General features: G+C 42.6%; 1 long non-coding RNA gene across 1 annotated transcript; it reads right to left on the reverse strand.

Moving 5' to 3' along the window:
• Nucleotides 1–1,106: 1,106 nt before the first annotated feature.
• On the reverse strand, nt 1,107–19,765 carry LOC125367167. Its single transcript, XR_007213999.1, has 3 exons — nt 19,712–19,765; nt 9,797–9,806; nt 1,107–1,195 (listed from the first exon to the last, which is right to left on the reverse strand). It is a non-coding gene; the product is annotated as an uncharacterized LOC125367167 (long non-coding RNA).
• Between the last annotated feature and the right edge of the window lie 3,126 nt (nt 19,766–22,891).

Consider the following 22,891-nt stretch of genomic DNA (forward strand, 5'->3'; position numbering starts at 1 on the left):
CTTGTTAGCATGAATTGTCGCTCCAGTGCCCACCGGGGCTCCCTATTCCGTACACTTTTTAAGTAGACTCTCTGCTATCATTATTTCCTGGTCTCTTACTGTGATCTCACAGTCCTATCTCAGTTTATTCTCTAGTGTCATTCAAAGTAACTCTTTTCTTTCAAGAAAATATGTGTTATTAAGGATGTACTTCAAGTAGCCCACAGCAACCAGCATGGTGGAAGTGCCCCGCTGCGATGGACTGACCAAACAGAGAACGAGTTCCACGAGCAGGGCAGGTGACCCACGCATCCAGGAAGACAGGGGAGTGGCCTGTGCATCTCTGCGGACAGGGACAGCATTGGCATCAGGATGGGAGCAGCCCAGTGGGTGTGTGGGGCTGTTCAGCAGCTCCAGGAGCGCCTTTGCTCCAGCATGGACACGGACTTGCTCTGCCGATCCTTGAGGCTGCTCTCCCGCTTGCCCATCACGCCGGAAATCCTGGCGGCCACGGGTGTCAGAGGGACACTGGAGGCCTGGAGCAAGCACCAGCAGGTGGGCAGTGTGGCCAAGGAGGTGGCCGAACGCTGGGAGACCTTGGCTGTGCTGAGCTGCGAGTCAGATGCTTGGAGCCAGGTCCCTGGGCAAGTTGTGTCTCCAGAGCCTATGGGGGAATTTCTCCGGCAGGGGTAGAAGAAGGGGGAGCACGCTTCTTTGAAAAGAATGTATCAGGTTATATAGAAAACAGGGCTTGAAAGGAATTGCTAAGAACCACTGGCTATTAATATGTGATTGGGCAGGGGAGGGTACTGTGAAGGGCATTGGGAATTCCACTGGACCGAAGTCTAAATTCTTAGCTTCTCCGTGAGCTAGCCTCCAGGGTGGACTAATTAAGTCACCTTCCTTGTAGTTCTTATTATGTTTCGCTTCACGAGGCAGCATTCATGCACAAGTGGTCCTTTTTCATGTTCCAAAAGTCTTTTATAGGACATAGATAATCTGTACTTTCCCAATTCCTCTGCATGAAAGGTACAGGAAACATAGGTATACCCAGGGTTTATATAAAAATAAGTAGTTGACAACTAGGATCCTAGTTTTGCTATTGTTTCAAATGACCTGGTGTTTAATCTTGTTGTTCCTTGGCTTAACAAGTGAGAGCATTTCCTTAAAACTCATCTATTAGATGTGAATAGTTGGTAGTGTTTTTCCCCCTTCACTTTTCTTAAAAATTTTTTTTGCCAGTCCTGCACCTTAAATTCAGGGCCTAAACCCTTCCCCTGGCTTCTTTTTGCTCAAGGCTAGCACTCTACCACTTGAGCCACAGTGTCCCTTCTGGCTTTTTTTATATTATGTGGTGCTGAGGAATTGAACTCAGGGCTTCATGTATATGAGGCAAGTACTCTACCACTAAGCCATAGTCCCAGCCCAGTAGCATTTGTTAAAATAATGATGAAAATTATTCCAGAACTAAACCAAATATAAATAGCCCACTTTCAATATTTAAAATATAGTGTTGATTTTTACTGAAATTGTAAAAAAGATATTTCAAGTGCATAAATTCCACATACTTGAATATAAGATTAAAAGCAAATAATGAGTTTTGGTGTTCACCAACACCACTCAAAAGTGTATTATCAGACTCACATCTTCTCATGCCTGACATTGTTTCTTCTTGGTGTGGGGCTGTAGGTGGGGGAAGGAGAGGGTGGTACTTCAGGAAATTTCCATGGTGTTCTGTGAATCATTCCAATCCATGCCACAGAACCCACATCCTGAAAACCCTTTGACATTTTTCATAGCTGCTGTTTATGTTGGGAGGTGAAAGTTGTTAAAATTCTGTGTTTAAACCACAACACTTAAGAATGGAGTGAGACCAAGGCTTATGGCACATTGTAAGTGATCAGAGAATCCTTATCAGAAGGTAACTAGCTATTGAATTACAGGTGTCATGAACAGGCAAATGCACCTGGACAGGCCAGCTCAGGAGAGACAGCCAAGGGCTGGCCACTCCCCTCTTACGTGGACACACCCAGTCAAGGGAGGGAGCATTTCTCTCCTGCTCTGGTCCTACAAAACTGGACACATCTCTAATGACAAGCAGAGTAAGAATACAATGGCTGCCAAGGAGATGCCTGCTACTCAGACATTTAAGGGAAACACTTTGAGTTTATCAACTATCATGTATTTTTTAATTTATTTTATTTACATTTCACAAAAGGATTTCCCTGAACTAACTGTTTTTTTTTTTTTTTTTTGCCAAATCCCATTAGAATAGGAACAGTTTAAGAACTGCTTTTCTTTCTTTAGAATGAAAAAAATATCGAAGGAGAAGTCACTTACTTGAGTTCACTCACTAATTTCCTTGTGATACTCCTAGCCTGTTCAATGGACAGCTAAGCGGAAGCCAGTGGTCTTTCTTTAGTAACAAGTATAGTGAACGTTTACTTAGGACAACAGCACCAACATAGTCCTTAATTTTGCCTGGTAAGGTCCCTTAATTTTCAAATGAGGTTTGCAATATGTTGTGTTATTAATGTAGAATTATTAATATATTGATGGTTAATAGTATTAGTTAATAATTAACATAATTAAAATAATATAATTATGATTACATAAAACTCAATGCAATAACCAATATTTAATGGTATTAATAATATATAATTTATATAATGATAAATTGGTTTTATTAATAATTAGTATTAATAGCAATTGGATCCCACACTAATATATTGATGATTAATATATTATCTAATAATATAGTATATAAACTATATTATATGTAATATACATAATACATTATTAACTAATAGTATATTAACCATCAATATATTAAGGTAGGATTCAATTATTATTGAATCTCATATTGAGGTTAATATGGAAATTAATCAGAGAGAGAGAGAGATAGATACTCCAATTTTAAAGTCACAGCGTCTGTTTTCCATGAAGGCTATCAGAAAATGTATGTCTTCCCAATGAATTCTTTCCCCAGATTACAGTATCTAAAAATCAAAAAAAGAAGCAATATTTAACAAAGAAACTTCTAGCTGTCAATTTGATTATAAATACACTTGAATAACATTTGATTTTCAACAAAGACACCTGGACAATCATAAGGAAAAATGAACTTCCGCCACTGACTTCTTCCAGACACACAGACATAGATCAAAGATGATTCTGTAACAGAATTTTATTCTTTGCTTTCTTCCTTATAGTATATGAGACTTAGAAACCTGGGAACAGTCTCCTGTTGGCAAACTTTCTGTCTCCACTGTCACCTGGTTTCCCTCTGCACTCTTATGATTTGGGGTAGTTCTTTTGTATGCATACGTATGCATTAGCTCAAGGCCATCACTTTGCCATGGGAGCCAACCTCCACTTCTGGCTTCTTGGTGGTTAATTAGACATTTCTGTCCCAGCTGGTTTCAAATCACAATCCATGGATCTCAGCTCCGGAGTAGAAGAATTATAGTCATAAAGCAACACAGATGGGCATCTCGTTTTTTTGTTTGTTTGTTTTTGTGGTGACGGAGGTGGCTCACGCCTGTAATTCTAGCCATACAGGAAACTGAGGTCTGGATGACCCAGAATAAAAGCCAGCCCAAGCAGAAAAGTCTCTGAAACTTTATCTCCAATTAACTACCAAAATGCCAGACTGAAGGAATGACTCAAGTGGGTACAGACTAGCTAGGAGCAAGAAAACCTAGAGCCCCAAGTTCTGGTTGTAAGCCCCAGTACTGGCATGCACACACATGCACACACACGCACACACACGGGACAACAAAATGTCCCTTCACAAAGATCCTGAAAAGCTCCCAACTGGCCTTTAGGTAGCAGACTGATATGTATGTTTGAGGCCTTGGGTGAGGGTTGGCAAGAAGTGAATGCCCAAAGGTCACACACAGCAAGACCTGCAAGCACTGCTATGTAGACAAATAATTACCCTATAATGAAGTCAGTGTCTGTGTCAGCCTCTGATGCTGGGGTTGGTGACCTCGCGGCCAGAAGCACACCCTGATCTTTATTTGCCTTCAGAGGGCAGCAAGGGGATGGAGTAATGAATGGGTTTATTCTTTAATTAGGCACCAAAGGTGGAAGTTGTTTTTTTTTTAAAAATAAAAAGAGCCAAGATGGGTCTGAGCCAAGCCTGCCTGCGGTGACAGCTCCCCCTTCGCACAGGGGCTCCCCGGATAGGGAGTGGGGGGCGACAGGGGACTGACTGGCCCCCCACCCCCACTCACACCAGGTTCACCCGGGTGAGCGCCCAGGATAAGGGCACAGGCTGGGCCCGCGGGTCCGCGCCCCCCTCTAGCCAGGGCTGCCACCTGCCCCGCCGCCCCGAGGACAGCGACTGTCCTCCGGATCCACAGGGAGGTCCGCTTCCGGGAGCACACCCCACCCCCCTCCCGGACGGGCACTGGAGCTCGGCAGGCCGAGGCCGGCCGGGTCTGCGGGGGCACGGCGGCCGCTAGGTCCACTCTGACAGGGCCCCTGCGGCCCACCTCTGCAGTGCCCACTTGGCTGAGGTTACTGTCTGCGGGTCCGTGGGCGGGAGATTTGGGGAGTGAGGAGAGGTTCAGAGCTTCAGAGGCGCGGGATGGCCTTCCTCCGCAGTGCAGGCACAACTGCCCCTGGGCACTTCCCGGGCCAGACCATGGCGGACAGGGTGGAGCCGAGGTGGGGGGGCATGCGCGCCCCCTAGCGCCAGGCCACCCCATCTGTAGCCTCTGGTAGGGGTGGTCGTCGTATCGGGGCGTGGCCCGCCGATGGGCGTGGCCTGCGCATCCGGGGCGGGGCTGGGGGCGGAGCCTGGCAGGCCTGGGTACCGGGCGGGGTCTCCGCACATGCCAGGAAGATTGCGATGGCTTTGAGCACAGTGGCAAGGCGAGCACCACCTCTGAGATCTTAGGAGATCATCGCTTTCATGGTCTCCATCTCCAGCTGGGTGCTGGTGTCCTCCAAGCTGTCCACCAACTACTGGAAGGTGTCCACCATCCACGGCACGGTTATCTCCACCGCCACCTATTTCGCCAACCTCTGGAAGACATGTGTCACCGACTCCACCAGCGTGGCCAACTGCAAGGACTTCCCCTCCATGCTGGCTCTGGAAGGTCAGCATCCCTGCCCCACCCCACCCTGGGACCTCGGGTACCCCCGGGATCCCCGGCCTGGTCCCGGTTACCCGGTCCCTGGCCCACCCATGACCCCCACGAACCCCCTCCAAGGCCCACCCCACTGCCCACAGGGACCGAAGGGTGCTGGGGCCTGGAAGTCCCCCACACCCTGGGCGGGCACCTTCCAAACACAGGACAGGAGGGAGGGAGAGGGACACACGACCATTGAGACACGTGACTCCAGGGGTCAGGGTGCTTCTGAGTCTCCGAGAGTTGGGGGGGGGGCGGGGGGGGCGGTGGTGGTTGTTCCTGGCCCCATGTCCTTCCAAGTCTGTACTCCTGTCCGTCGGGGACTGATAAACCTCGGGGTCTACCCTGCCAGAACTTGTCTTCCCTCTGCCCACCTCCCCCCCCCCCAAAGCCGGTTCTGACCCTAATAGTATCATGGAGCATCAGGAATCCCTGCCTTGGCCCGGCTTTAATCCATCGCTCTCAGAGCTTCTAAAGTAGACTCAGGCGGAGGGTAACATATTGTAGGGTTTTGTGGTTTTCCTTGAAATCCATCTACAATCTGCCCCGCTTAGGATTTCGTCCTTCCTTGCCCGTGCCAGATGAGTGTACCCAGGGGACACTGTCCCCTCCAGACTTGAATGGGAGACAAAGCACACCCGCCACCCTGCAGGAAGGGGAGAGGGCATGCGCCCCTGTCTTGTAGGGGTTCAGCCTCATCATTCTACATAGCAAGGTTTTATTGTTTTGCATTCTATACACAGATACATTAATATATATGCATTTATATATGTATAAATAGGTAGGTGCATGCGTGGGTATGCACGTGCAGGGTGTGTGTGTGTGTGTGTGTGCATGTGGTTTGTGGGTCCCTGTATAGTTTCTAGAGGACAGAGGATGACAGATCCAGACACAATAATTGTTCAAGTTCTGGGCTCTTTTCTTCCAGGATTTCACATATAGCAATCTGCAACTTCCTTAGAAGTAGGCAGAAATTTTGGAGTCATTTGCACTATTTCTACATGTGAAGTGGGTTTTTATAAGATTGTCCTCACTCTTTTTATTTGCATAGCTGGCTAATTGAAAGAAGATTTGACTCTCCTTAAGACAGTGCTTGCCATCGAAAGTGAACTTATTGGTCTGAGGAACTATGTGCCTGACTTTACAAGGGTAGGAACTGGGTCCTGCAAGTGTGAAAGAAATAGCCAGAACACTCTCTATTCCCATGCATTAGGGCTGAATTTCCTGTACCCAGAAAAGCACACATCCAGGTAGATGAACAGGCAAGCTCTTGTTTCTGAGGTTTATCTTAGGGATCACAGGAGTGATAGTTTCTGTCCTAGGCTCATTCTTCTGTTTGTGACTGTGTTGTGTCCTCGGACAGCATGCCAATTAGACATGCTTCCTTCTATGGGACAGGCAGGGGACAGTGCAGAGGTCATGGCTATAAGGCTCCCTGGAGATTTTTGAATGTAGGGTAGTGGAGTTTCCCCTCCCAGTGCCTCCTTGGGAGGGGGGAGGGTCCTGATTTGGGCAGATGGAGTGGTGAGGACATAGACCTCACTTACCATGCTGCTCTGCAGTAGAGCAGAGAGGAACATTTGTACAACTTCACCTTGCAAGATGGGTGCGCTCAGGAAATTAGAAAATGCTTTTAAAATATGAATATATGCCCTGCAATTTCTTTTTAATGCTGGTTATTGAATCCAGTGCCTTATTCAGGCTAAATAAGTGTTCTTCCATTTGAGCTAAGCCCTAGCTCTTTTGTTTTTATTTTTATCAATCATGGGCCTTGAACTCAGGGCCTAGGCACTGTCCCTGGGCTTCTTTTACTCAACGCTAGTGCTTTACTCCTTTGAGTCACAGAGCCACTTCCAGTTTTTAGGTGGTTAACTGGAGATAAGTGTCTCCAGGACTCATCCTTCTGAGTAGCTAGTTTACAGTCAGGAGCCACTAGCACTGAGATTATTTTAGTTTTTAAGATAGGGCTTCACCACTCCCACTGCCCAGGTTGGACTTGAATTCACAAGTTTCCTGCTCTGACTCCTGAGTATCTGGGATTAGAGGCATGCACCACCATGCCAACCTGCAATGTTTTAAAATCAATAATGTCTTTCCATGTTGGTACAGAAAGGAAGAGCTCCTTTTTAGCCCCTTTGTGCATACTATTTATTAGTGTGGACAAATTGGTTTATTTAACCATTCACCCACTTTGGACATTGGACCCTCTCCAGCTCTTTCCTGTTAGTGCTTTATTGAAATTCTGTACTCACCTCTTGGTACACACAAAAATAGACAGAACAACAACAAGTACAATATATCAATTTCATAATCCCTGAAGGGTTATCAAAGCCAGCTACAGAATTTCTACTCAAGGGACATTTGAGATGACAATCTAGATGACTTTTGAGAATAAGGAAATTATTGCTGGGGCCCCTTCAGCCTCACTGCCTGAACCTTCATGGTTGCAGTCTGTTTAGGCATGTGACTGTGCATGCAACTACTTTGTCCTTGGCTAACTACCCATCACCCAGAATCCAGAGCAGCCTTTAACTCCAAGCCACTAACAGCCTCAACCTCCAAACCTCCAAAGGAGCTAACTTCTTTCTATTCCTCCTTCCTGCAGTGCTCTCCTGTCCTCAGGCCCTCTTCATAGGCCTCAGGTTTCTCCACAGGCCTCAGGTCTCTCTGCAGGCCTTAGGCCCCTCTTCAGACCCCAGGCCTCAGATCTCTCTACATGCTACACACCTGAAGTTCTCTGATAAAGTCACTTATTTGGATTAAGGCAATGTCTCCAGAAAGGCACTGTGAAATACATGTTGCAGGGACTTAGAGCTGCAGTGACTCCTTAGTACCTAGACTAAGATGCAGCTGGTCCTGTACAGAGAGAGCCCGTACAGAGAGAATTATTTTAGGGGGTCAATTCTAATTTAGTGGCCTAATTTAGTGGGCCTAATTCCAATTTAGGTGGTCAATAGCAGTCAATTCTACTGCTTTTGTGTTAGCATAGCAATAGCTTAGGCAGCAGTCAGCTTGACTTCAGTGAGCCTCAAGTCCACAGGAGCAGATCTGAGTACTTGTTTGTAGTCAGTGCTCAAGGAATGCACTGCTCCTCTAGCCACTTACGTTGTGGACTATAAGTGATGAACCCTGTAATTATAAAATATATGTTTTCCATTAAAATGTATATAACATATATTTATAAAGCTTTCAGTGTGATAAACCTGATATCTAAGATAAACTCAAGAAGGAATAACTGAAAAGACCAACCAGAAAATCACAGACACAAACAAGAATGCCTTGAGGTGAGCCTCTTGACCAGGGCACTCTTCTGCTGGCTCTTGGCCTCCCTGTTCCAGTACAGTCTTTAGGTTGGTGATGTGCAGCACTTGAAGAGGCTTCCTGTCCAGAGTCACATCTTCATCTCCGCCATCTTTCATGAGGTACTCATATCCTTGCCTTTTGATGGATATAATAGAAATAGGATCTTGAAAATTTTTCTTCGCTAGATGGCTTCCAAACTTGATCTTTTCTCTCTCAGTTTACTGAGTAGTTAGGAATTACTAGTGTTGGCCACGGGTCATTCATTAGTTTTTAATGAATGGTGCATCTCTACATCTAATTCATTGGTGAATGCCTTCACTTATAGCTGTCTATCAAACCTATGTAGAAAACTTTTAGTGACTCAGCTTTAAAATGGTGGTTATTTGATTACTACAGTTATTTGATTATTACATTACTACTTCTGAAGTAGTAATGAAGATTCAAAACTTGAAGACACATTACTGGCTCTACTGAAGAAAAATTTTGATTCCCAGAATCCTTCCAACATTGGTGAGTGAAGAGTAAAGTCAAGCTTGATAACAGAACCCATTCCATCTCCAGATCTGGTACTAGCTTTTTAGGCACTAGTTACCAGGTTTGAAGTCCAAGGCCCAAATATCAGGTCTTGTTACTCAATCTAGTTTGCTAAATAAAAGAAAAGTAAGCATGAAAGTCAGAGAAAGGAAACAATGTGGCACAGGCATACTATGGGAAGAGAAGAGGTATGATTTCCAAATGTCCAACTACTTTCCTTACACAGACATTCGCTTTATGTTTAAACAGAGGAGTAAGAATTGGGAGGGGTTGGGGTGGGTGAGAGAGACAGGTATATATGCTCATTAATCAGTTTCAATCAAGAGGTGTTCTAGTGGCCAGAGGTGTCAGTGACAGGTACACTCATTGATCCTAGTCTCATTATTGGTCAGGCATGGCCTTGTTACACTAGGACTCACTGCCATCTGATTGGGGTTAGAAGGTACTTTGTTTTTTTTCTTACAGAATGTTATTGATCATCAGTGTTGTTCTTTTTGCTTGCTAGAGTCAGAGTGAAGGAGACAGATGCAAAGCAGAGCTGAGATACCAATATTTTCATTTGCTTTCAATTAATTCATGGACCCAAGTCAGAAGGAGTGTTTCTGAATAAAAGCAGCTTTTCAGTACTTGTTGTACACCTGCTCTTTATAATGCCAACTTGTGTTAAAGAAAATAATATCTGTTCACTTGTGTGATTCACTGAGAATTTAAATGTTTTTCTTGGTACATATTCATGGTAAAAGATTCATATTTATTTAAAACTATTAACCGCCTATGCCATTCCATTGGTGAAACCTATTGGATTGGTAACTATGAAGTTGAAAAATAGTTACTTTTACTTGTTTTCCTCTCATGGAAAAGATGAGACTTCACAGTTCCATGGAATAGTCAGTGTTTTGTTTTGTTCTTAAGAGAGGTTTTGTTTTTAAGAGAGGTAGCCTATTATTTCCATCACTAAATGTTTGTTTGTCGTTTATTTATTTATTATAACTACTTATGTTTATTACAAGTATTTACATTTATTATAAGTATTTACATTAAGAACAGGCAGGTAATCTCAAATCACATGAAAAAAAACTTTTGCCACATAAAATCACAGGTATGATTTCTGAAGGGGATATTATTTTCAATATGTTTTTCACTTGACAAGTATTGCTTGCAGATGCTGGACTGGTTCATAAAGTGGAAGAACTAAATCATGTGAGAGTGAGAACCACTTAAATGTTCAATTTCACAATTACAAGGCAATTTTTGACACTGATTAAAAATACCATTAATACTCCAAGTAAAACTTTCAGTCTTGGTAAAGAAAAAACAATTTGGTAAGAAAAAATTAAATTATTCTTAACAAATTAAAACAAAACCAAACTATGCTTGATGTGTAATTGCCCAGCAAGGAGATCTTGGTCTATCTAAAGTTCTTTGAAATTCTTATTGGTGCTTTTTGGAATTCTTACCTTTTAATAGTAGAAATCTCTTCTTTCCCGCCCCCCGCCCCTCGAACATACACAAAATGCTGCATGGCCTCAGCAAAGGCCACATGAAAGAGTGGGATTACTCTGCCTCAAGCAGCTGGTTTGGATAAATTGCAATGCTGCCTTCTTGGCAGGGAGCCCAAATGAGCACTGTGTATTTCATTCTTTCATATTGTATGAAGTATATCTAAAAAAATTTAAATTACATGATCACTGGCCTCCTTCAAGTAAGTTGGATGCTAATCTACTGTTCTCTCATTTGGGAAAAGAAATTATGTCTGTCACTGTCTTTGAGTAACAAGAATAGGAAGGCATGTCATATCCCAGGCTGAGCACTACCTTGATGGAATTAGCTCTTCAGGCTGCCTAAACTATGTGGAACTCATCGTCTCCCTTTTCCTCTGGCACACTAGGAGAAGCTTAGAGGATGTAAATGTATATTCTTACTACTACAACTAAGTACATAATCTCAATTTCAGGGTGGTTGAGGGCACCTGGGAAAGATAGCAAATGTTCAAGGAATAGTTTGAGACTCCTGTCCTTTCTGCAGACCTTATGGGCTTATTATAGCATGTACAACAGAATCCACTTGTGACTTGAGTATGCCTTTGGGTATACAACTGGCATTTTTAAGATGCCACACAGAATGGAGACATAAATTTGCTATATGCCATCAAATTCAAAGTTGGTATTGTGAACAAATTATCTGAAGAATGAGTCCAGATACAGGGGTAATACATTCATGGACAGAGGTCCCAAACACCCCAGGGTTGGATACTGGGCAGATGATACAGAATCATCAAAATGGGCCAAGTAGGAGCAAATACCAAGAAAGGAGGCAGCAGGGAAAACAACATATAAGAATCAAGTAAAGACACCAGTTTGTATGTTGTAGGAACCAAGTAAATATCTGTGATGTAGCATATGTGATGTAGCATATGTGATGTACATGCTAAAGTCAGGTTACAAAAACAACTCACATTACAAGTTACTGATAGTGGCCAAATAGAACTTGATCACCATAAACAATCATATTTGAAAATAAAATGGATCCAGAAACCCAGTTTAAAACATTAAGAATTTACACTTGCTGTGAGATACTCCTATAGTTACCATTGTATTATGAGTGTGAAGAGGTTTCAAAACAATGACAAGAGCATGCAAAAAAAAAAAACCCACAGAAAACAAAACTAAAAATAATCTCATCAAAGAAGGAAGGACTTTAATTTGGTAATGTAATTTTTTCTTTTTATTTTCATGTCATAATTTTGCACTTGGTCACCAGTTTATCTATTTCTCAATTCCTTTTAAGAATAATACAATGTTTATATTGACTGTGATACAAAAAACACAAAATGGATTATTTCTCCCTGGCATTGCTGAGATTCAGATGTTTTATTAACTGCCACTCTTAATATTCCAAAATATTCCCCAAATGTATTAATTTAATCACGAATGACCAAAATATGTATGAATATCCTCTTCTGTCGGGGTTTTTAGCCCCCCACGCTCCCCGATCCGCGGGAGATACAGGGAAGGCAAGCCCGGACCCGAGGAGCAAAGAAAGGGAAGGGTCGGCAGATGGGAGGACAATCAGAAGGCCTGTGAGTCAAGTCAGCGAAAGATCTCCTTTATGGAGGGGAACACGTGTAACTAAAATAAGGCACAGGAGCCAATCAGGTCAAAGATAGGCAGGAAGGGGAGGGGTATAAGGGGAGGCACGAGCTGTCCCTAAGGGTGGAAGAGCCAGGGCCTAGAGGCTGCCAGATTAGCCATATGTGGCCCTAGGACTGAGAAACAGGTGGAGCCAGCTAGTTGACTTCCAGGTGTGCCCCACACTCTTCTACCCTTTATGCTAAATAAGTTCATATTTACCTAATGAAAGTTATGATTGAATTCATTTCATAAATTCTCAATGGCCCTAAAACCTTTGTGTACAGAAAATATTAACAAATAAGGTATACATATTTTAACCCAAAACCTCAAACATTCTCAGGACTATTATATTTGCATTTGAGTTATATCTTTATTAAGGGATTGTGCAAGAAGTTACAATTCCATATGTCCGGTTATGAGTAAAATACATCTTATTTTATGATTCCTCATGGAGAGCTGTGAAAAATCCAAGTTAAAATATGTATCTTAGCACTTCATGAAGAAAGATTAAGAAATACCTAACTCTATGGGTATTTTACTTTAGGGATATTAGGAAGAGTTAGAAGTTGCAAAGTCTTGGAGATAAGCACTCATGACTCAGTAACTGATTTTACTATGTGGAAACTTCCTGTGTCATTCATTAAGGATCCATTGATGTCTGCTTTTATACAACCAGCTTCTTATTAAGAAGTCAGACAAAACCAAAAATTACGCACTTCCTACAACTTATCCATTTCTAACTAAATTTACCACAATACGTTTTTTAACAAAATTAGCTAAGTGTCTAACAGACATTCAATTATTTTTTCTATATTAGGAAAAAAAAAAGACTCACTGAAGACACCAAAAAGAAAAAACATTATTTATTTGTATGGACACATGTTCATTATAAGACCTCAATATCAAACTTGTTGTATGTGTTAGAAATAATCATTAGAACATCAGATTACTAAAATAAATTAAAAATTTAAAAATATGTTTCATAAGTGGACTTGAGAAAGTGTTAATTTGGATCTCAGATACGTTATCAAAAGGACCTGAGCAAGTTGGTTGTTAATCACTGTTAAATATATTATATTTTGATCATAAACTTGGATACATAATCAGAATTAAGATAGTAAATGGTTATTACCATTTACTACACTAACCAAACACAGCACTTACAGCAAAGTTTGAGGATTCTGAACCCTGGCACGTGGCATGGACTGCTTCTAATTACAAAGTGAAATCTCAGTATGGCCCAGGCATAGGGAAGAGCACCAAACTCAGGCTCAGTGATGTCTCTGCAGTTGTCAAAAGGCAAATCAATAAATAAAACTAAAAATTTTTAATATTTATGTATCAATATTTATATTTAATATCAACTTTTATAAAATTTCATTTTGAAAAACAACAAACATTTAATCGAGTCTACATTTTTGTCCTACCATGAGAATCTAGCCCGTCCCCAAGTATATAACAGCAAAACTGTACAATGGTATATATGAATATATGACTTTTTGCCAAAATGCACACAGACACACATATCCATATGTGTATATATAAATAATAAAATATTAAGTTATATTGAAAACAAGTTTCATATGCATACAGTTAATTTACTTTAAATTACATTTCAAATTTTTACTTGAATTAAAAGCTATGATAATATCCTTACTGTTTTGTTTTGTTTTTGCCCGTCTTGGGGCTTGGACTCAGGGCCTGCGCACTGTCTCTGGCTTCTTTTTGCTCAAGGCTAGTACTCTGCCACTTGAGCCACAGCACCACTTATGGCCTTTTCTATATATGTGGTGCTGAGGAATCAAACCCAGGGCTTCATGTATACAATGCAAGCACTCTTGCCACTAGGCCATATTCCCAGCCCCCTTACTGTTTTTTTTTTTTATTTTATTTTTATTTTTGCCAGTCCTGGGCCTTGGACTCAGGGCCTGAGCATTGTCGCTGGCTTCTTTTTGCTCAAGGCAACACTCTGCCACTCGAGCCACAGCGCCACTTCTGGCCATTTTCTGTATATGTGGTGCTGGGGAATCGAACCCAGGGCTTCATGTATACGAGGCAAGCACTCTTGCCACTAGGCCATATCCCCAGCCCCCTTATTGTTATTTTTGACACTATTGATTGGAAAAACACCAAGCCTCAATTGGCATTTAAGATGATTATTGGGATAGCCACTAGTCAGGAAAATACACTTCTGATTTTCATAAACCTAACAATTATGAATAAATATATTCTTTACAGTGTGATAATAAGCCATAGTCATTCATTATGACTTAGCCTACTTTAGTGAGAAAGTCTAGAAATGAAAAATATAAACCCCATAGGTTTCTGTTTCTCATGTAATTTAGGTCACATTTTTCATAAAATTCTTCTTTGTGTATTGAGTTTAGCTTAATAACAGAATGTCAAATTATACGTTAACTCCTCCAGTGCCTAGGCATACATATGTGTGTGTTTGTATTCATGTGTGAATGGGTGCCTGTGTGTGTAATCATGAAATCATTCATTACAGTGTACACAATGCAAGATTAAAGAGGCATTTACAAGTAGTTCACTCAGAGAGAGAGAGAGAGAGGGGGAGAGAGAGACAAAGAGAGAGACAGATTCCATGGAGGTTTTGAAGAGCCCTCAGAGTTAACAAGCCAAAGTTCAGATTGGCCAGCTCTTTAAAACTAGGTAAGCTTTACTAAAAAAAAATTAATGTTTATTTTATTGTAGGCCTTGAACTCAGGGCCTGGTTGCTGCCTTGAGCTCTTTTGCTGAGGCTAGCACTTTACCATTTGAGCCATAGCACCACTTCCAATTTTCTGGTCATTCATTGGAGATAAGAGTCTCACAGACTTTCCTGCCCTGGTTGGCTTCGAACTGTGATACTCAGATCTCAGCCTCCTGAGTAACTAGGATGGCAGGCGTGAGCCACAAATGCCTGGCTTTTTAAATTTTTTTATTTAATTTTTTTCCCTTTATTGTCAAAGTGAAGTACAGAGGGGTTACAGTTTCATATGTAAGGCAGTGAGGACAATTCTTGCTCAACTTGCTCATGGAGACTGTCGTTTTCCTTCTACAGAAAATTCCACTGAATTGCATCCTAAGAGTACCAATGGGGGCCAATTAAAGGAACCCATGTTTCTCCTTAGCTATATCAAATGGAAAATCCATGAGGGAGTCTATGACGGATGAACGTTCTGTTTTTGTCTCCATGACAGTGCGGAATTTTGAACTGTGTGTGCTAGGCAGTTGCTCGATCACTTGAGCTAGGTCCCCAGTCTTTTGTTTTTGATGTTTTTCTTTTCTTCTTGGCAGTAATTGGGTTTGAACTCAAGTCCCGGTGCTTGCTCACATGAACCACACTTGCAGCCCTCTTGACTCTATTTTTGAGATTAGGGAGCGTCACTTTTCGCTTAGACCTGGACTGGGTCCTCCTGCTGTTTGTTTCCTGGCATAACAGGCTTAGATTCCCATACTCAGCTGCTTCTCTTACCATGGAGTCTTGTAGACTTCTCTGTCCAGGCTGTCCTAGATTGTAATCCTCTTACATTCCTGTGTGCCTGAGATGATAAGCACCTGCCACAACACTCAGCTTTTCTTGGTTGAGATGGGGTCCTGCCAACCTTTATTTTCTCCAGCTGGCCTTGAACCACAAGTCCTTTCAAACTCTCAGGACAGCTAGGATTAGAGGAGTGAATGGCTTGATTGCATTCTAAGATGTGGAAAACTGAAAACTGTAGCACAGAAGCCCTTATTCCTTATTCTCACCAAGTGCAAATATGAAAGTTCCCTTTGAAGTGTTTGCTGAAATAAAGCTGTATATATATATTTTTATATATGTATATGTATATATAAAAATATATATTTTTATATATGTATATGTATATATTTATGTATTATATATTCTTTTATCTCTTATGAAGTACTTAATCTATTTTATTATTTTCATCATGCCTATACAAGCCTATGTGTAAAAAATAAAACAAATATTTTAAGGTTTCTACTTAAAACACACATAGAAAATAACTTGGAATTTGTAAATGAAAGATACAATAAATTAGTCAGGGAATAACCTTAAAGGCACCCAAAAATCACAGTGTTAGGTAAATAGAAATGAGTTAAAAGCTATTTATTTTTATGAGAAACTATACCCTTATTATACCCTAACATTTTCTTGAATGTAATAATAATAATTTGTATTGGTCCCAGGACTTGAACTTAAGGCCTGGCCACTGTCCCTGAGCTTTATTTGTACAAGGCTAGCAATGGGCTTTAGCTAGAACTTTGGAAAACTCAATACTGCTAAATCAACTCTTGTATATTTTCGAGTTCTCATCTGACCCCAAGAACCAGCACTGTGGCTGTAAATCCTGATGAGGACCATGCTCTGAACTCCCCACACAAGAAGCCTCCTCTAGGGCTGGGGATATGGCCTAGTGGCAAGAGTGCTTGCCTTGTATACATGAGGCCCTGGGTTTGATTCCCCAGCACCACATATACAGAAAACGGCCATAAGTGGCGCTGTGGCTCAAGTGGCAGAGTGCTAGCCTTGAGCAAAAAAGAAGCCAGGGACAGTGCTTAGGCCCTGAGTTCAAGGCCCAGGACTGGCCAAAAAAAAAAAAAAAAGCCTCCTCTAAACGAGGTGAGCGAGAACTCAGAAGTACTTGTATGATTAAGAAATAGGCAGCTGGGTGCCATGGCTCACACCTGTAGTCTCATCTACTCAGAAAACTGACATCAAAGAATTGAGGCTCCAGCCAAGGCAGGAAAGTCCATAAGACTCATCTCCAGTGAACTACGAGGAAACAGGAAGTGGCACTGTGGCACTGTAGAATGTTAGCCTTGAGCAAATCCAAGTAATAGAGCACTAGCCTTGGGCAAAAGAAGCTCAAAGACAGTACCCAGGCCCTGAGTTCAAGACTCAGGACCGGCAAAAATAAGAAAGAAAATTATTTTTTGTTTCTTTTAATTCTTAAACATTTTTTGTAAAGGTGATGTACGTAGGGGTTACAGTTAGGTGTGGTGTACAGTCTCAATTTCTTATGCCTTGCAAATAGATATTTTTGTTTTTGTTTTTGTGTTTTGTGCCAGTACGAGACTTGAACTCAGGGCCCAGGTGCTGTCACTAGCCTTCCTCTTTTAAGGCTGGTGCTCTACCACTTAGGCCACAGCTCCACTCCCAGCCCTTTTGTTGGTGGTTCATGGGAAAGGAGTCAACACAGACTTTCTTGCCTGGCATTTGGCTTTGAGCTGCAATCCTCTGGATCTCAGCCTCCTGAGTGGCAAGGATGACGGTCTGAGCCATGGGCACCCAGCAGGGTTTCCACCTCCCTCATGGTGCCTGTGGCTCCTTGCAGGCCCTGTGTCGAATCACCCAGCAGTGCCTCACCGCCTTCTGGAACATGACTGAGACAGTGGGGCTGAAGATGGTCATCAGTGCCCTGGCCCCTGCTATCTGCAGGGTGCAGCAGTACCTGCTGACCCTCTTCAATGGCATGCTGTTCTGCTGCACCCACCTGCAGAGGCTCACCCAGGAAAAGGGGGGCCTTGCTGCTCCCTCCCCCTGCCTCATAATGACCATCTTGAGCCTGGCACTAGTAGTGCTCGCCTGAGATCTGAGGACTGAGGTGCAAAGCCAGCCCATGCAGGAAAGCCTGTGAGACTTTTATCTCCAGTGAATCACCAGAAAACCAAAAGTGGGGCTGTGGCTCAAGTGGTAGAGCAGTAGTCTTGAGTGGCAAAGCTCAGGGACAGCACCCAGGCCCTGAGTTCAAGTCCCATGACTGACAAAAACAAAAAACAAAATCAGGTAGCTAGTATGCTTTTAATTTCTTGTCATGTTTGAGGATTATAACCTGTTCACTCTGGACATTGGAGATGGCTGGACATTCTTCTCGCGTGTTCCACAAAGAATTCTCTAGCGACTTGGCTGTTTCCTGCAGGATTTCATGTTTATGACCATCTGCTTCCTTTGCAGCCCATCCACTCCCATTTGAGCCAAAGCCTTCCTTGTGGTTCTCTATATTCTGTTTCATAAACTCGAAAAGCTGCTGCTCAGCTTGCCAGGTGAGGTGAGACTCTCCCCAGGAGGGACTAAAGGACAGCCTGCCACATCCTGGCTGTGGAGTGCACAGAGAGTCTATTATGGTCTCCAGGTGAATGTGAGAATTGTGAGCCGTGGTGGACCTGGCCCATACAAGGCTGGCCCTCTCCCAGTCAAGTCACACCTCCACTATGGCTTTTTGCTAGCTCACTGGAGATAAGGGTTTCTCATGGGGCTTTTTCCTGCCTGGGCTGGCTTCAGATTCTGATCTTCTGAATCTCAGCCTCCTGACTAACTGGGACTTAAGGCATGTGCCACCAGATGCATGGCCATTTCTAGACTTTCGAGATTTAATTTTGTGACACAAAGTATTCTCAGCAGCCAGGGGACAGAAGAGACTCTGGGATATGGCTGTGGATTTATTTTTTCTTTTTTTGCTGTTCCTGTTTTGCAGCCCTGGTAATATTTTGGTGAACAAGTCAGATGGCGGGATTGAGCATAAAAATACAAAAGACAAGCAGGCATCAGAACCCATGAGTCTCTAGAAAGGATACCACTTTTAGGGGGTAAATCCTCGTGTAAAGCCATCATGTGGGGTTTCTGTGAGCCAAGAATGGTGAATCCCTTGAGGGACTAGATTTTTTTCTCCCTACATCCCTTCCCTCCCACTCCTATCCCTATGGACTTACTATTAATACAGTACTCAGTTAAATTTAAAAAAATGTCTTTAATCTTGAAAGGGTTTTTTTTGTTGTTGATTAAAATTTTACAAAAAGAAAATACTGTGGACAATTGGTTAACTGTGTAGGAAAAACTGATTTTCTCTAATAGCATCATATAAAAGTCCATTCTAGATGGATTAAAAAATTACAGCCTTCTCAGTTCTCCCCCTGCCCCAAATAATCATAATCATTACCAGCTGGAAGAAAATATGTCTAAATAGAGACAAGGCTGTTCTGAGAAAGAAGCAATGGCAGAAACCACAAAAGGAAAATATTGAGTGTGTGTCAAGAAATAAATTAAAAAATCCTGAATGAGCTTAGGTGTCTGTGGCTCCCACCTGTAATCCTAGCTACCCGGGAGGCTGAGATCCAGAGGACCAAGCTTTGAGGCCAGCCAGGATGGGAAAGTCCGTGGGACTCTGATCTTTAATGAACTACCAGAAAATCGGAATTGGTGTCATATGTGGCTCAAAGTGGCAGAATACTAGCCTTAAGTGGACAAGCTCAGGAACAGCACCCAGGCCCTGAGTTCAAGTCTCACCACTGACAAAAAAGAGCATGGGAAACTGCCCAAGCCCAGTACTTTCTTTCTCACACACATACTACAAAACTGGTAGCCAAAGATAGATGAATAGGTTCGAACTTTAGGCACAGCAGAGCTGCCATGTCTCCCTGTTGCCTGCAGGCTGGTGATGTACATCGAGAGCGACAGCAGGAAGACCATGCCATGTGAGGAGCAGCAGAGCTGTGGCACATGTCTGTCCAGATGTTTGAAGGTGCTCATCTGTCACGTTGCCCAGGAGAAGTTGGGAATTCTGGGTAGGATACTATCTCCCTCTCTTCTCTCCTTTCTGAGTTTATTTCACCCTCAACTTTTTTCTTTTGCCAGTCCTGGGACTTGAACTCAGGGACTGGGCACTGTCCCTGAGCTCTTCAGCTCAAGGCTAGCACTCTACCACTTTAGCCACAGCACCGCTTCTGGTTTTCTGGTGGTTCACTGGAGATGAGAATCTCACAGACTTTCCTACTCTGGCTGGCTTTGAACTGTGATCCCCAGACCTCAGCCTCCTGGGTAGCCAGTGTTACAGGCATGAGCCACCATGCCCAACCATTTGTGATGTGTCTTACATAATATCCTCCAAGCCCTGGCTAACATGCCTGGCTACAAACACCCCTCTACATTTCAAGGCAGGCAGCTGAATCTGTGCCTTCCCATGATGCCCGTGGCCCTGCACCTGGTCACCTCCCAGGTGCTTCCCTTTTCCAAGGGAATCCAGGTGACACCCAGTGCCCTCTGGAATCAGACTCAGGGAGGTGACAGTGACACGAGCCATGGCCTTCAGGGTCTTCTCCTTGAGCTCAATATCACTCCTGGTCTTCAGGCTTCGATCTTTGCAATCTCCTCTTCCTCTACCACATGCATAGGTGTTTCAGCCTCAAGTGATAATGGAAGAATTTCTCTTAGGTCATGGCACCTTTCTGGTGAGTACCAATTTCTGTTTGTGCCAGTCCTGCTGCTTGAACTCGTGGCCTAGGCACTGTACCTGAGCTCGTGTGTGTGTGTGTGTGTGTGTGTGTGTGTGTGTGTGTCCAAGGCTGGGTTCTCTACCATTTGAGCCATAGCTCCACTTTGGGCTTTTTTTTTTACTGCTGCATTGGAGATCAGAGCCTTATGGACTTTCCTGGTTAGGCCAGCTTTGAACTGTGATCCTCAGATCTCAGCCTCCTGGGTTATGGGGATGAAAGGCAGGAGCCACTGGCACTGGCATAGAGCACCCATGGAAAACATGAGATCCGTTGTTTTTCTTTTTTTTTTCTCTGCCATTTGAATCTGATGTATTAAAAAAAATCCAGTGACATTTAATTGTCTTGAGAGGAATGACATTTTTATGTTTTCATCTGTTGATTGTAAGGAAATTTGAAATTTGGAGAAAAAGCACATATACACAATGGAATTCTATGCCCCATTCATAAGGAAATGGAAGGACTTGGGAAAAGAATACTAAGTGAAGTGAGCCAGACACAAAGATACCTGGACTCTGTGTTTTCCCTTATAGGGAATAATTAGTACAGGTTTAGGCTAGTCCTAGCAGAAGATCACAATAGCCCAATAGCTATGCCCTTATGGCCACATAAGATGATGCTAAGTGAAATGAACTCCATGTTATGGAAAGAAGTGTTATGTCATTGCTGTAATTATTCTCAACATGCCTTTTTTTTTTTTTTTTGGCTTGTCCTGGCCTTTGGAATGAGGGCCTGAGCACTGTCCCTGGTTTCTTTTTGCTCAAGGATAGCACTCTGTCACTTGAGCCACAGTGCCACTTCTGGCCCTTTTCTATATATGTGGTGTTGGCAAATTGAATCCAGGGCTTCATGTATATGAGGTAAGCACTCTTGCCACTAGGCCATATTCCCAGCCCCTCAACATGCCATGTGAAACCATAGCTTTTTTTTTTGTTTCTCTTGTATTTCCTTCCAGTAGTTGTACCCCCGCTATCACTGTATCTAATTTGAGTACCCTGGATACTGTATATATGTGTATTAGAACTAGGGAAGGGACAGTGAATATGAAAACCAAGAGACAAAGGATAAAAAGACAAAAGAATCCATAGCAATTCTTAGAAAACCATTGGGTGTTAACCAACTGTACAGGGGGAGAGGGAGAGTGGGAGGGGAGAGGTTGGGGAAAATGAGGGAGGAGGTAACAAGTTGAATAAGAAAGGTATTCACTGAATTATGTATGAAACTGTAACCCCACTGTTCATCACTTTGACAATAAATAAGTAGTTGTTGTGTTTTATTTTTTATAACAAAATGTACTCTAGTTCAAAGCCCAGTCCCTGAGTTCAAGGCCCATGACCAATAAAAAATCATAACTTCCCTAAAAAATAAATCCAGAACCAGAAAGCTTTCAGGGCAATTAAACTATGCAGTTGCTAGCAAATCTAGTTTCCTATATGACTGGGTATTTCTGAATTTTATCTCCGTGAAAAAAAAAAGTTTTAAGAGAGATTGCTCAGTCCCTCAGAGGTATAAATGCTTCACATACTGTGGTTTACATAATTTGCACTGGACGACTTGTGAGGCTACGGGGATTAAGGAGCAGATTCTTGTTCTCATAGAGAGGCACTACATAGGATTCTAGGAGATTGAAGGGCAATTGTCACTCACTTTGTGACAATGCCCTTGTCCTCCCAGTCTCTCCCAGGACTGTGGAAAACCAATTCACTTTGTATATCTGTGATGCTTTCAGAGGATACTTGGGTATCTGGATGGTAGTTATGAACTTAACATGGACTGTTGTTAGAGCTTGGGGATCTGGGGCCAAGTAGTAAACTTTATAATTGATCCAGAGTGGCGGAGTGCTAGCCTTGAGCAAAAAGAAGCCAGGGCCAGTGCTCAGGCCCTGAGTCCAAGCCCCAGGACTGGCAAAAAAAAAAAAGTTGTCAATTCATATGAGGAATGTTTTTGTCAAGCTACAAATTGCCTCCCAGTATGTTCTTGCAAAAACTAAAGAAACCCTTATAAAGTTCTTTAGTTCAATATTTTAAGAAGTAGACACTGACAAAGAAGTTAGATGAACTATAGCTTTCAAAGTCATTACCAATAATGATTGATCACATGGATAAGACTTAAGCATAAACAATCTTAGATATAAAACACTCTGTAAATCCCTCAGAACATTTAGTGGAGTTTCTATGACCATTTCTTACTTAAATCTCCTTAGTGGACATGGAAGTTTGAGAGTTTCATTGCCTCCTTCAGTGCCCACAGAAATCATGTTCATCTGAGAAGTGAAAACTCCAATCTCAGTTTTTGGCATGTCAGACACCACAGAATGTCAGATACACATTTGCCTCAGGCTAGACTCAAGCTTACCACCCCCTTCCCCCACCCAGGGAATGGTGAGACACTAAGGTTGATGAAACCAGCATCAGCAGTGTAGACCTCCCTTGACAAATAAACAGGAAGACACATGGATCAAGGCTTGACTCCTTTAGTCAAAGTCCCTGATATCAGAAGCCAGTACAGGTATGTATATTGGCAATAGTA

This window comes from Perognathus longimembris, chromosome 18 (assembly GCF_023159225.1).
Source record: "Perognathus longimembris pacificus isolate PPM17 chromosome 18, ASM2315922v1, whole genome shotgun sequence".
Taxonomy (NCBI): domain Eukaryota; kingdom Metazoa; phylum Chordata; class Mammalia; order Rodentia; family Heteromyidae; genus Perognathus; species Perognathus longimembris.